Here is a 14,980-nt window from a genome sequence, read left to right on the forward strand (position 1 = left end):
AGTTTTTATTCCAAAGGGAATGGACAATAAAAGTCGGGAGGTTTTGCTAACACTCTACAAGGCACTGGTACAACCACAGCTGGAACACTGTGAACAGACTCCTTACCTAAGGAAAGATATTGGAGACAGTCCAGAGAAGGTTCTCCAGGCTAATATCAAGTATGGAGGGACTGTCTTATGAGGAGAATTTGACTAGGTTGGGCCTGTACTCTTCAGACTTCAGTAGAATGGAAGGCAACTTTATTGAAGCATAATAAGTCTCTTAGGAGACTTGACAGGATAAATGTGGAAATATGTTTTTTTTTCCTTTGTGGGAGAGCTGAGGACCAAAGGGCACAATCTCAGAATAAAGGTTTATATATTTAGGACAGGGGTGAGGAGAAATGATTTTCTCTCATAGGTTTGTGCATCTGTGGAATTCTTTACCACAGAGTACTGGGACTGGCATCATTAAGAATACTTGAGGCAGAAACAGACATTTTTAAACAGGAAGTGGATCAAGGTTTGTGGGAAAAGGCAGTAAAGTGGAGGTGAGGATGATCAGATCAGCCAAGATCTAATTGAATGGTGGAACAGTCTCAATGGGCTGAATAGCCTATTTCTTCTCCTACATCCTGTAGTCATATGCACAGTATACCTAATTGGTGCTTGGAAACTAGCAGTCATCGTTTCTGAGATAGACAGTGAGGGATGCCAAACCATGAGGAGGCATTTCTGGGAGGCACGGAGGGTAAGGCTTTAGGCACGTCTTGAAGCAATTAACCTGGTATAATCAACAAAAGATCTCAAATATTACAGGCAGCCAGATTCCCCTCAGACATCAGGAAGATCTCAAATCACTAAATTCTTACACTCTCTAATCTCTCCGATCTTACAATCACAGCTAACTCAGTTCATTACAAGGTCTTCCAGTCAGTAATATTTGCTAAATTAAGAAATCTCCAGCATGTAAATCAGTTCTAAAACTTGCATTTTTTTAGAATAGGAAATGACAGAAGTGAAAGTTTGGACACTGCAGAGAATATACCAGGTATGTTTGTTATACTTTTACACAACTCGAAGTTGAAACATGGAACCCAGTTCAGTTTCCTTTTTGTGTACTCATGGTAGTGAAATGGTTGGAGAAGCTCAGCCTTGATACTTTGGTGAGACAAGGTGGCTCTGGGTGTCTTGGGGGGGGAAAGATCCCTATGTTCGAATGAGGAGCCAATGCAGAAGATTTGACAGGAGGGAGATTGGAGAGCGAGAGGGAAAGAGAGAGAGAGAGACAGAGAGAGAGATTGGGAGGAGAGGGTTTGTAGAGAGATTGCAAGGAGGGGGCTTGGAGAGAGATAGGGAGGAGGGGGATCAGAGAGAAATTGGGATGAGTGGGTTTGTCAAAAGGGTGTGAGGAGAAGGATTGGTGAGAGATTGGGATGAAGGGAATCAGGGAGAGTTTGAAATAAGGGGGATTGGAGAGATTGGTCGGAGGGAAATTGGAGAGAGATTGGGAGGACAAGGATTGGAGGGAGATTGGGAGGATGGGGATTGGAGACATATTTGGAGGTGGGAGTCGCAAGACAAACTTGTGACTGTAGGAGGGGAGGTGCCTTTGAGTTTATGACCCAAATGGAATTCGGTGACTCTGCCCTCTGAGTGTCCCTGTATTGGCCTGTGCCTTAGTGACTCTGCCCTCTGAGCACCCCAGTGTTGGCTGTGCAGTCTGAACATTTGAGTGGTGTACTTGTGACTGGAACTGAATTGTCTGTACTGCTCAGAATTTGCTGATTCCCCTTCTCCCTATGCTTTCCTAGTGCAGCTTAAATAACTCCAGCTCTTTTCTGTATCCTCCCTTATGTTGTGACCTGGCCCCCAAACATCCATTAGCACTGCACCCCTCCATTAATAACACTGGTCAATGTGAGACTCAGTATTTCACAGGGGCTTGCTTCTTCCTAATAAACAACAGCTATCATCCAGATACCATTTGCCATTGCCAGGTGGCCTTTTTGATGAATTTTCAGGATCACACTCCTGGAGACAATACCATTTCAGTGAAATGAAACATTGGGTGGAGTAGCATACAGGAGAAAATGCTGGAGAGTATGAAACATAAAGTAACCCACATGTGTACAGTGAAAAGGCAGGTTGGTATGCTGGTGGGACCATTCAACTGAGCTGCATTCCTACTTAGGCTCGGGAACAATTCAGTGGCAGGACGTGGCAAAACTTACTAGAAATAGCAAAACCCATCCAACCACTCAACCCTTTCCAACTAAACAATGTTTTTATGGAAATAGTAAGGTGCGCGTGAGAGGAGTGATGTATATCAGGGTGAGTGAATGTGTGTGCATGAGTAAGTGTATATATATGTGAGAGCATGTTTATATTTGTATGTATATATGTAAGATGTGTGTGTATGATTGTGTAAATGTACTAATGAATATTTATGTGTGAGTATGTGTATGCGAACTTGTCTATGTATGAGCATGTGGGTGTGAGTGAGTAAAAGTGTGTGTGTACATAAGCGAGTGGGCGTATGTATGGCTGTATAAATATGTATGTGAATGTGTATCTGTGTATATATGTGTGAGTGTTTGTATGAGTGTGTAAATGCGTGAGCATGTGTGTGTGTGCATTTTTGACTGTCTGTATATTTGTATGTGAGTGTATTTGTAGGTGTTATTTTCTCTCTTTCTGCCTCTCTCTGTCTGTTATTGTCTCTGTTTCACTGTCTGTTATTGTGTGTCTCTCCGGCTACCCCTGTCTCTGATTCTCTCTCTCTGTCTGTTATTGTCTCTGCTCTTGTGTGTGTGTATGTATATTTTTGAATAGATGTGTGTTTGTGTTGGTTTTTTTGCCTCTCTTCTATTTGTCCCCCTGTCTGTTATTCTCTCTCTGGGGGGTAAAAACAATGACTGCAGAGGCTGGAAACCAGATTCTGGATTAGTGGTGCTGGAAGAGTTCATCAGTTCAGCAGTTCAGGCAGCATCCAAGGAGCTTCGAAATCGAAGTTTCAGGCAAAAGCCCTTCATCAGGAATTCTCTCTCTGTCTGTCTGTTCTTGTCTCCCTCTCTCTGTCTAGTACTGTCCTTCACTGTATGGTGCTCTGGTTTCCTCCCACAGTCAAAAGGTGTGCAGGTTAAGTGGATTGGCCTTGGAAAATGTGGGGGGGGTTACAGGGAGAAGGAAGGGGTCTATGTGGGATGATGTTCAGAGGATTGGTGCATAACCAAGGGGCTGTATGGCCTCATTCTGTAGGGCTTTGATAATTCAACACTTCTATAGAACATAGAACATAGAAAAATACAGCGCAGTACAGGCCCTTTGGCCCTCGATGTTGCGCCGATCCAAGCCCACCTAACCTACACTAGCCCACTATCCTCCATATGCCTATCCAATTCCCGTTTAAATGCCCATAAAGCGGGAGAGTCCACCACTGCTACTGGCAGGGCATTCCATGAACTCACGACTCGCTGAGTAAAGAATCTACCCCTAACATCTTTCCTATACCTATCACCCCTTAATTTAAAGCTATGCCCCCTCGTAATAGCTGACTCCATATGTGGAAAAAGGTTCTCATGGTCAACCCTATCTAAACCCCTAATCATCTTGTACATCTCTATCAAGTCACCCCTAAACCTTCTTTTCTCCAATGAAAACAGCCCCAAGTGCCTCAGCCTTTCCTCATACCATCTTCCTACCATACCAGGCAACGTCCTGGTAAACCTCCTCTGCACCCGTTCCAGTGCCTCCACATCCTTCCTATTGTATGGCGACCAGAACTGCACACAATATTCCAGATGCGGCCGCACCAGAGTCTTATACAACTGCAACATGACCTCAGGACTCCGGAACTCAATTCCTCTACCAATAAAAGCCAGTGCGCCATATGCCTTCTTCACCACACTATTTACCTGGGTGGCAACTTTCAGAGATCTGTGTACATGGACACCAAGATCCCTCTGCTCATCCACGCTACCACGTATCCGACCATTAGCCCAGTACCCCATCATTTTGTTACTCATACCAAAGTGAATCACCTCACACTTACCCACATTGAACTCCATTTGCCACCTTTCTGCCCAGCTCTGCAGCTTACCTATATCCCGCTGTAACCTGCCACATCCTTCCTCACTGTCAACAACTCCACTGACTTTTGTATCATCCGCAAACTTGCTCACCCAACCTTCTAGCCCCTCCTCCGGGTCATTTATAAAAATGACAAACAGCAATGGTCCCAAAACAGATCCATGCGGAACACCGCTAGTAACTGCGGTCTGTCTGTTATTGTCTTGGTGAGGCCACTATTGTGTACAGTTCTGTTTGCCCTTCTAATAGGAAGGATATTATTAAATTAGAGTGGGTGCAGAAAAGATTTACAAGGATGTTACTGGAACTGGATGGTTTGAGTTATAAGGAGGGGCTAGATAGGTTGGGAGTGTAGGAGGTTGAGGGATGACCTTAGAGAGATTTATAAAATCATAAGGGGCATAGATAAAGTGAACAGCAGAGTTTTTTTTCCCCCAGGGTAGGGCACTTCAAAACTAGAGGGCACAATTTTAAGTTGAGAATTGAAAGCTTTAGAAGGAACCTGAGATGCAACTTATTCATACAGAGGTTGGTTCAGATGTGAAATGAACTGCCAGAGGAAGTGGTAAAAGAGTGTAGAGTTACAACATTTAACAGACATTTCGTTAGGTACTTGAATAGGAAAGATTTACAGGGATATATGCCAACACAGGCAAATAGAACCAGTTTAGTTTGGGAAATCAGGTTGGCAAGGACGAGTTGTACTGAAGGGTCTGTTTCTGTGTTGTATGACTCTATTTGACTCTGTTACTGTCCCTTGCTGTATCTGGCAAAAACACTTTCTGTTATAATCTCTCTCTCTCCCTGTCTATTTGCTATTGTATGTGAATCTCTCTCTCTCTCTTCCTTTGTGTTCATCTGTTATTCGCTCTTCCTCTATCTGTTATTCTCTTTCACTGCCTGTTACTCTCTCTCTGTCTGTATTTATTGTCTCTCTCTCTATCTGCCTGTCTCTCTTTCTCTTATTGTCTCTCTCACTGTGCACCCATGTGTCTATTTCTCTCTCTGTCTGTCTCTCTCTGTTATTTTCCTACTCTGTCTGTTATTGGTCTCTCTCACACACTCTCTCTCACGCAACTCATCTATAATTCTTGTTTGCTCTCTTTGTCTGTTTTTGTCTATATCTCTATTTGTTATTGACTCCCTCACTATCTGTTATACTCTCTACCTCTGTCTGTTATTGTACGTGTCTCTCTCTCTTGCTCTATCTTTTATTCTCCCTCCCTCTCTGTCTGTTATTTCTCTTTCTCTGTCTGTTACACTCTCTCTGTTACTGTCTTTCCCTTTGTCTGTTATTTACTCTCTCTCTGACTGTTTCTTATCCCCTCTCTCTGTTATTGTACATTCCTCTCTCACTGTTATTCTCTCTCTCTCTGTTATTGACTCCCTCTTCATCTGTCATTCTCTCTCTCCCTCTGTCTATTATCACTTTCTCAATGTCTGTCTGAAATTCTCTCTCCCTCTCTCTGTTATTCTCTCTCTTTCTTTCTTTTGCTCTGTGCCTGTTAGTCCCTCTCTGTTATTATCGATCTCTGTCTTCTGATATTCTCTCTAATTCTGTGTATGTTATTCTCTTTCTATACATTTGTTATTGTCTCTCTGACTCTGTTATTATTTCTCCCTCACTCTCTCCCATCTGTCTCTTATTGTCTTCATCTCTGTCTGTTTGTCTCTTGCTTTGTGTCTGTTATTCTCGCTGTCTCTCTGTTATTGTGTGTGCCTCTCTCTGCCTATCTGTTATTCTCTCTCCCTGTCTGTTATGGTCACTCTCTGTCTCTGTTATTCTCCATTTTTTGTCTGCCACTGCCTCTCTCTCTCTCTGTAGACTGTTATTGCTTATCTATCTCACTTTCTGCAATACTCTTTCTCTGTCCTTCTGTTATTCTCTCTCTGTTATTGCCTTTCTCTCTGTCTGTTATGACTCTTTCTTTCTGTGATTGTCTCTCACTATCTCTCTGTTGTTGTCTGTCTCTCATTGTCTGTTATAGTCTCTTTCTCTGTTATTCTCTCTCTGTGATATTCTCTTTGTCACTTATTGTCTATCTCTATATTCTCTCTTTCTCCATTATTGTCTCTATCTATCTATTTACCTATTGAAGGGTTTGGAGGGATATGGGCTGGGTGCTGGCAGGTGGGACTAGATTGGGTTGGGATATCTGGTCGACATGGATGGGTTGGAAGGGTCTGTTCCCATGCTGTACATCTCTGTGACTCTATCTATCTCTGTTACTGTTTCTCTACTTCTTTATTCTGTCTGTTGTTTTTTTTCTCTCTCTGTCTTTGTCTCTTATCATTTCTCTGGTTCTGTTTTTCTGTCTGTCTGCCCTCCTCTGTCCAGTACTGTTTCTGTCTGTTTTGTCTCTCTGTTTCAGTTATTCTCTCTCTATGTTGTTGACTCCCTCTCCATTATTGTCTATCTCTCAGTTCTTGTCCCTCTATCTGTCCATCTCTTTCTCTGTTCATTATTGTCACTCTGCTTCTACTATTGTCTCACTCTCTCCCTCTGTTCTTGTTTCTAACCCTGTATGTTATTTTCTCCTCTCTTTGTCTCTGTTATTGTCTGTTTTATATATATATATATATATATATATATATATCAGTTATTGTCTCTCTGTCTCTGTTCTGTTATTCTCTCCCACTCTGTTATTGGCTCTCCCCCATCTCTTATTCTATCTTTCTCTCTTTGTGTCTGTTATTCTGTCTCTCCCTCTATTATCCGTTCCCTTTCTGTCCATATGTTATTCTCTCTCTCTCTCTCCCTGTTGCCGCGCTCTCTGTTATGCTCTATCTATCCATGTTACCCTCCCTCTCTATTTTTATGAACACCCATTCTGTTTGTCTTATTGTCTCTCTCACTCAGTCTCTTTCTGTTATTGTTTCTCTGTGCCTGTGGTTCTCTTTCTCTCTCTATCCATCTCTCTCTTTATTATTCTTTATTCCACTCTGTTTTTTCATCTCTGTTATTGTCTCTATTATTCTTGCTCTCTCTTTGACTGTTATTGTGTCACTCTCTCTTTCACTCTGTAATACCCTCTATCTATTTATTATTCTCCAATTGTGTCTCTCTGTTATTGACTCCATCTCTGTCTGCTATACCCTCTATTCTCTGTTCTTGTCTCTCTTTCTGTGTTCCTGTCACTCTGTCCATCTGTTACTCTCTCTCTGTCCATCAGTTTTTCTCTATCATTTATTGACACACTCTCCCACTGACTATTATCACACGTGTGCGTCTCTGTTCGTGTGATTCTCCCTTCCTATCTTGTTATCTCTCTCCACCTCCCTCTGTCTGTTATTGTCTCTCTGCTTCTGTTAGTTTTTCTTTCTCTGCTACTCTCTTTCCCTGTTATCCTCTCACTTTTTCTGTAACTCTCTCTCTCTGCTCTGCTCTTCAGTATGTCTCTTGCTCCCAGCACATTGCCGTTACTGAGCTGGGCAGTGTCCCGCTATTTATTTGCCTGTCAGACGACAGCTTTGCTGAATCACTGTGTGCTGGAGCTGTGCTGAGATGAAGCCAGCCAGTTCTGGTCGTCATGACGTGCTCTGTCAGTTGGCAGCTCTGTGCTGTATTTATAGAAAAAGCAGCGTGTTTTGGAGCTTCCTGTTTGTAGCACAGTGCAGCATCCTGTCCATTCACAGCCAAGCGCTCAGCTGACTGCAAACCAATTCCAGGGCTCTATACAGCGCAGTCACCAAGGGAGACTTGTCTCGGCACCGTTTGCTGAAATCCTGGGTGAAAAAGGAATGTTCTGTGCTCTTCAACTGCAGGAAGGTAGATCATATTGTCCCCGAGAAAAAGCCATTGCTGAACGCAGCTCCTGCCCACGAGCTGCCCCTGCTTGCTGAGGGCAGGATCCGCGGGACTCTGGTGAGTATATGAATTGACACAATACGCAGGCCTGACTTTTCACCTACTTCCTCAGGCAAATGATGACACCGTGGATGAGGAGGAGGGGCAAGGCCCCTATTTGTTGTGTTCAGGGCTCCGAGTCTGAGGAAAGTAATGAATCGATTAGTCCTTCTTACTCAGAGCTCGGGACCACAATATACAGTAACAGCCAACTCCGAAAGCATCTTCCAATACACAGAGCCTACTCTGACAGCTCCTTCCAACATGGCATTTGCTGTGGGCCCCAGAGGCAGTGCTGAGCTCAGCAGCAGCGATTTTGCACAGAGAGCTGTGTAGATAAGAGCTGCCTGACAGGGCTACTCCTTGTTAATGTCAAAGGCGATTGGACCAATATTTGGAGGATAAGCAAATGCACAACGGTCAGTAGGAAGAGTACATATAGCTAATACAGGGACTGAAAGTAGATTGATGTCTTCTTGTCCTGTCAATTAGATTAGACACAGAGTAAAACCCCCTCTGCTCTTTTAAACAGAAAGTCAGAAACTACACTGTCCCCATCAAACACTCCCACAACATGGACAGCATAGGGTGAGAATACAGTGAAAAATTCCCTCCCCTCTTCGAAACTGACGCTAAAGCCCCCACCACAATGACCCCATCAAACACTCCCAGAACAGAGATAGCATGGGGTTAGATGGAGTAAAACTCCTTCTACACTTTCAAAGGCAAAGTAAAGCTCTCTCCCCTTTTAAAATGAAAGTAAAGCAGATTTTATGCAACCATCATCAAACTCCCATGAAAAGGACAATGCGAGGTTGTATGCTGAGTAAAGGTCTCTGCTCTTTTTAACTGAATGTAAAGCTTCCTCTGCACTGTCTCCATCAACTACCCCAGGACAGGGACAGCATAAGGACAAATACACAGCAAAGCTTTCTTCACATTGTCTCCACCAAACAATCCCAGGACAGGGACAGCATGGAGTTAGATACAGAAGAAAGCTATCATTACATTGCTCTGCTTAGATACTCGGTCCATTTTGTGATGTGCCTTCTGTCAGTCTCCAAATTTCAAACCTTATTTGGAGCTGAGCTGAGGGTTTTGTGCTTGTGGCTCAGGGTTATATTGAAGTATTAGAGATTTTGTGTATGCTGGGTTTGGATCATTGCTGATGCTGTTCCTAGAAGGATGGTGAACTGTGGGTCTGCTACCCCTGTTTGATGTGCGTGCTGATTCGCTGTCTTGTTTGCAAAGCTGAGCACTCGGTTGTTGAACCTGGGGGTGTTTTGATGTAAAGATCCATTATTCCCTGCAGTGACGGTTGTTTTTGATGCATGTTGTGAATGAAAGGAAGTTGACATATTGAAATTGGACAGTAGAATGTCAAGTGAAAGTGCTTTAGCACCATCCAGGGATTCAGGGCTATGCTGTGCTTTGATCTGAATGTTTCTGAGCTGTTGTCATGGTCACAGTATGAGGGATCATTATTTATCAGGCTCTGCACAATGCGTCATGATGAGGGAAGATCTCCAATTAACCTGAGCCTCCCGGACAGCCAGTCTGTCTTACCCTCATGATGGGTCCTGGCTCCACCTGGGAATCTGTCCAAGTTGTGATTGGGTCACTGTGAGGTCATGGTCATAGAGTCATAGAGATGTACAGCATGGAAACAGACCCTTCAGTCCAACCCATCCATGCCGACCAGATATCCCAACCCAATCTTGTCCCACCTGCCAGCACCCGGCCCATATTCCTCCAAACCCTTCCTATTCATATACCCATCCAAATGCCTCTAAAATGTTGCAATTGTACCAGCCTCCACCACATCCTTTGGCAGCTCATTCCATACACGTACCACCCTCTTCGTGAAAAGGTTGCCCCTTAGGTCTCTTTTATATCTTTCCCCTCTCACCCTAAACCTATGCCCTCTAGTTCTGGACTCCCCGATCCCAGGGAAAAGACTTTGTCTATTTATCCTATCCATGCCCTTCATAATTTTGTAAACCTCTGTAAAGTCACCCCTCAGCCTCTGACGCTCCAGGGAAAACAGCCCCAGCCTGTTCAGCCTCTCCCCAGATCCTCCAAGCCTAGCAACATCCTTGTAAATCTTTTCTGAACCTTTTCAAGTTTCACAACATCTTTCCGATAGGAAGGAGACCAGAATTGCATGCAATATTCCAACAGTGGCCTGACCAATGTCCTATACAGCCGCAACATGACCTCCCAACTCCTGTACTCAATACTCTGACCAATAAAGGAAAGCATACCAAATGCCTTCTTCACTATCCTGTCTACCTGCGACTCCACTTTCAAGGAGCTATGAACCTGCACTCCAAGGTCTCTTTGTTCAGCAACACTTCCTAGGACCTTACCATTAAGTGTATAAGTCCTGCTAAGATTTGCTTTCCCAAAATGCAGCACCTTGCATTTATCTGAATTAAACTCCATCTGCCACTTCTCAGCCCATTGGCCCACCTGGTCCAGATCCTGTTGTAATCTGAGGTAACCCTCTTCGCTGTCCACTATACCTCCAATTTTGGTGTCATCTGCAAACTTACTAACTGTACCTCTTATGCTCGCATCCAAATCATTTATGTAAATGACAAAAAGTAGAGAATCCAGCACTGATTCTTGTGGCACTCCACTGGTCACAGGTCTCCAGTCTGAAAAACAACCTTCTACCACCACCCTCTGTCTTCTACCTTTGAGCCAGTTCTGTATCCAAATGGTTAGTTCTCCCTGTATGTGTTCCTCTGCATGATCTGAAATATGCCCTTCACTTTTGTCCACTACTTGTCCTGGCTCCTTTTACAGTCTGTCAAAAATTATCTGTTAAGATTGTCATGCTCCATTTGGGGCAAGATGGTGTGGCAGTGTGTAATGTCCCTTGAGCAGTAAATCAGATGCACTGGCACATACAGATACGGGAATGGCCAGGTGAAAAATCCAACGAAACAAATTGGAATATACAATTAGTGTCCATGATCACAAAACTGATTCACTAATATCCTTTAGGGAAGGAAATCTGCCTGGCCTACATGTGAATCCAAGCCCGCGGCAATATGGTTGACTCTTAATTGCCCTCTGAGATGGCCCATTGTGCTCCCCCCCCCCCAGTTCAAGGGAAGTTAGAGATGGATAGAAGATTGGCTGTCTGGCAAATGGCAGAGAGTCAAGATAAAAGGATCCTTTTCAAGATGGAAGCCAGTGACAAGTGGTATTTCACAAGGGTCGGTGTTGGGACCACAACTTTTCACTTTATACACTAATGATCTGGATGAAGGAACTGAGGACATTCTGGCTAAGTTTGCAGATAATACAAAGACAGATGAAGAGGCAGGTAGTATTGAGGAGGTGGGTAGGCTGCAGAAAGGTTTAGACAAGTTAGGAGAGTGGGCAAATAAGTGGCAGATGGAGTACAATGTAGGAAAGTATGAGGTACCAATGTAGTTTGGTAGGAAGAATAGAGGCATGGACTATTTTCTAAATGGGAAGAAAAATCAGAAATCTGAAGTGCAAAGGGACTTGGAGTCCTAGTTCAGGATTCTCTTAAGGTAAACTTGCAGGTTGATTCAGTAGTTATGAATGAATGTTCTCATTCATCTCAACAGGACTAGAATATAAAAGCAAGGATGTACTTGTGAGGCTAAATAAGGCTCTGGTCAGACCACATTTAGAGTATTGTCAGCAATTTTGGGCCCCTTACGTCAGGAAAAATGTATTGGCCCTGGAGTGGGTCCAGAGGAGGTTCACGAGAATGATCCCAGAATGAAAGGCTTAAAAATGAGGACTGTTGGAGGACTCGGCACGGTGGCTCATTGGTTAGCATTGCTGCCTCTATGTCTCCTCATCTGAGCAGATGCAACAGAGGTGGAAGAATTAGGAGAATGGGATGGAGTTCTCGCAGGATACTGGGTAAGAGGAAGTGTAGGCCAGATAGTTGTGAGAGTCTGTGGGTTTATAGTAAACGTCTATCTGCAGACTGTTGCCATAGATAGAAACAGAGACTTCAAGAAATGGGAGAGAGGTAAGCAAGATGTATTTGGGGGGGGGTTGGAAGTTGTGGGTGAACTCAACGAACTGCTCCAGTTCAGCCTGGGTGCAGGATGCTGCACCTATATGGTCATCAATGTAACGGCAGAAGAGTTGGGGCACAGTGCCTGTGTAGGTACTGAGGAGGGACTGTTCGGCATGGCCAACAAAGAGGCAGGTGTAGCTGGGACCCATCCGATTGTCCATGGTCACCCCTGGGATTTAGAGGAAATGGGAGGAAAATTTATTAAGGGTGAGGACTAGTTCGATGAGGTGGAGGGAGGTATTGGTGGAGGGGACTGGATGTGTCTGTTGGAGTGGAAGAAACTGAGGGCCTGAAGGCCATCCTTGTGGAATATGGAAAAGATGGAAAACCTGCTGGCACACTATTCCCCCCCCCCACATCCATCCAGGGCCCTAAACAGTCCTTCCAGGTGAGACAGAGATTCACCCGCCTCTCCTCCAACCTAGTTTACTGTATCCAGTGTTCCCAATGTGGTCTTCTCTACATCAGGGAGACCAAACGTAAACTAAGGGAATGTTTCACCAAGCATCGCAGCTGGGCCTGCAGGGGCCGACTGGATCTCCAAGCCACCACTCATTTCAATTCATCTTCCCACTTCCTTTCTGATATGACCATCCTTGGCCTCCTCCATTGCCACAATGAATCAAAACTGCAAATTGGAGGAACAAATCCTCATCTTCCGATTGGGTAGCCTACAGCCCGGAGAATTTAACATTTAACCTCCCTTCCCATCCTCCGACTCCCTTGAGCAGTAGGGCTCCCTTCACACCCCTTGCCCCTCCCTTCCATTCCCTGTCAGTCACCAACTGGATTCATCCCTCCCATCAACCAAGCAGGTCGTACCCTTTACCTGTCTCTAGCTCACCATCCTGCCTCCCCCCACCATCCCCTTTATCTGGAGCTCCCCTTACACCCACCCTCAGTCCTGAAGAATGGTTACACCCGAAACATCGACTTCTCCACCTCCTGTTACTGCCTGGCTTGCTGTGTTCTCCCAGCCTCCTGCTTGTCTAGCCCACCATTCAATCCTGGCTGATGGGCTTTTCAACTCAATTTTCCTGCTCTCTCCCCACAACCTTTGATCTCCTTAGCAATCAAAAACCTACCTATCTCTGTTTTAAGTATATTCAATGACCTGGCCTTCACAGCCTCCTGTGGCAATGAATTCCACAGATTCCCCACTCTCTGGCTAAACAATTTTCTCCTTATCTCTGTTCTAAAAGATCTTCCATTTACTCTAAAGCTGTGCCCTCATCTCTCCTGCTAATGGAAACATCTTCCAAACATCCACTCTGACCAGTATCCTGAAAGTTTCAAACAGATCTCCCTTCATTCCAGAGTCTTAGAATCCCTACAGAATCTTAGAATTCCTACAGTGTGGAAACAGGCCCTTCGGCCCAACAAGTTCAAGAGTATATACTCTGAAGAGTATCCCACTCAGACCCATTCCCCATTATCCTACATTTACTCCTGACTAATGCACCTAACTTACACATCCCTGAACACTATGGGCAATTTAGCATGGCTAATTCACCTGACCTGCACAGCTTTTGGACTGTGGGAGGAAACCGGAGCACCCGGAGGAAACCCACGCAGACATGGGGAGAATGTGCAAACTCCACACAGACAGTCGCCCAAGGCTGGAATCGAACCGGAGTCCCTGGCACTTATACTTGGGAGTGGAATATCTCTCCTCCAACCTAGTTTACTGTATCTGGTGTCCCGATGTGGTCTTCTCTAGATCGGGGAGACCAAATGTAAACTAAGGGAATGTTTCACCGAGCATCTCAGCCGGGCCCACAGGGGCCAACCAGACCTCAGAGTCACCGCCCATTTCAATTCCCCTTCCCACTCCCTTTCCAACGTGACTATCCTTGGTTTCCTCCATTTCCACAATGAATCAAACTGTAAATTGGAGAAACAACACCTCAACCTCCACCTGGACAGTCTACAGTCCGGAGGCCTCAACATTGAGTTCTCCAATTTCAAATAACCCCTCCTTTTCATCCCTGACTCCCCTTCCCAGCAACCCTCCCCCCTCCCTTTCACTTCTCTCAGCCATTCATCTCTCCCATCGACCAAGCAGGTCATATCCTCTACCTGTCTCTACCTATCCCACCTCAGCATCCTGTTCTCCCCACCATCTTTATCTGCAGCTCCTCTTCCACCCACCCCAAGTCCTGAAGAAGGATTACACCTGAAACGTCGACTTCTGCACCTCCTGATGCTGCCTGGCAAGTTTAGATTTGAACCTGTTCAACACCTGCTTTTCGTGTCTTCAGGGAAGGCAGGAGTGCTGATCCACAGATCTGATCTTTTCTGCCAGCCTCCTGCTTGTCCAACTTGGATTCCAGTATCTGCAGTGTTTTTGTCTCTAACCATGATTGAATGGCTGCGCAGTCTCAATGGACAGACTAGATACTCCGATGTCTTATGGTTTATGGTAATAACTCTTTGGAGGGTCAATGTGGACTTGCTTGGCCAAAGGGCCTGTTTCCACACTGTAGGGAATCTCATCTAAAAAAAAAAGCCACTGAAGTCCATTTCCCAGGACTGAATGGATCCCTCCTATTGCTCGTTTCTATCTCTGTGATGGGCCCCTCAAAGACACTCCCGTCTGTGATTGGTTCTTCCAAATCCACTCTCTGACTGTGATAGGCCCCTTTGAGGATCCCGCTGTAATTGGCCAGTCAAAGTGATCCAAGTCGATGTGGAGGGACCCCTCCCCCACACCCCCAGGGCAATGACGGGACCCTCAGACACCGCCCAAACCAGTGGATGATGAGGTCCTCACCCTATATCTGACAGATCCCTCTCTGCCTGGTTGAGGTTCTCTGTGGAAACCGGCTTTTTGACACATCTTTTCCTGCTGACTGTCACCCATGTTCTGCTTTCACTCGGGAGCTCTGAACAGGAAGCAAAGTGTTTGAAAATCTTTGCTGATTTATCTACATTTGCTCCTCCCTCTGTGTCACTGGATCAAGAACAACAGAGAAAGTTTGTTTGCT

At 44.9% G+C, this 14,980-nt stretch overlaps 1 protein-coding gene across 2 annotated transcripts in view; it reads left to right on the top strand.

Annotated features, from left to right (window-relative positions):
• Positions 1-7,656: 7,656 nt before the first annotated feature.
• The window catches only part of LOC140493449 (carnitine O-palmitoyltransferase 1, liver isoform-like), a 56,122-nt gene continuing 48,798 nt past the window's right edge, over positions 7,657-14,980 (top strand). The window contains exon 1 of one of the 2 annotated variants that reach the window (XM_072591891.1): positions 7,657-7,936. The gene's annotated coding sequence lies outside the window, so the exon portion shown is untranslated. The remainder of the gene's footprint in view (positions 7,937-14,980) is intronic. The other variant, XM_072591893.1, reaches the window with a different exon arrangement.

This window comes from Chiloscyllium punctatum, chromosome 22 (genome assembly GCF_047496795.1).
Source record: "Chiloscyllium punctatum isolate Juve2018m chromosome 22, sChiPun1.3, whole genome shotgun sequence".
In the NCBI taxonomy this organism is placed as follows: domain Eukaryota; kingdom Metazoa; phylum Chordata; class Chondrichthyes; order Orectolobiformes; family Hemiscylliidae; genus Chiloscyllium; species Chiloscyllium punctatum.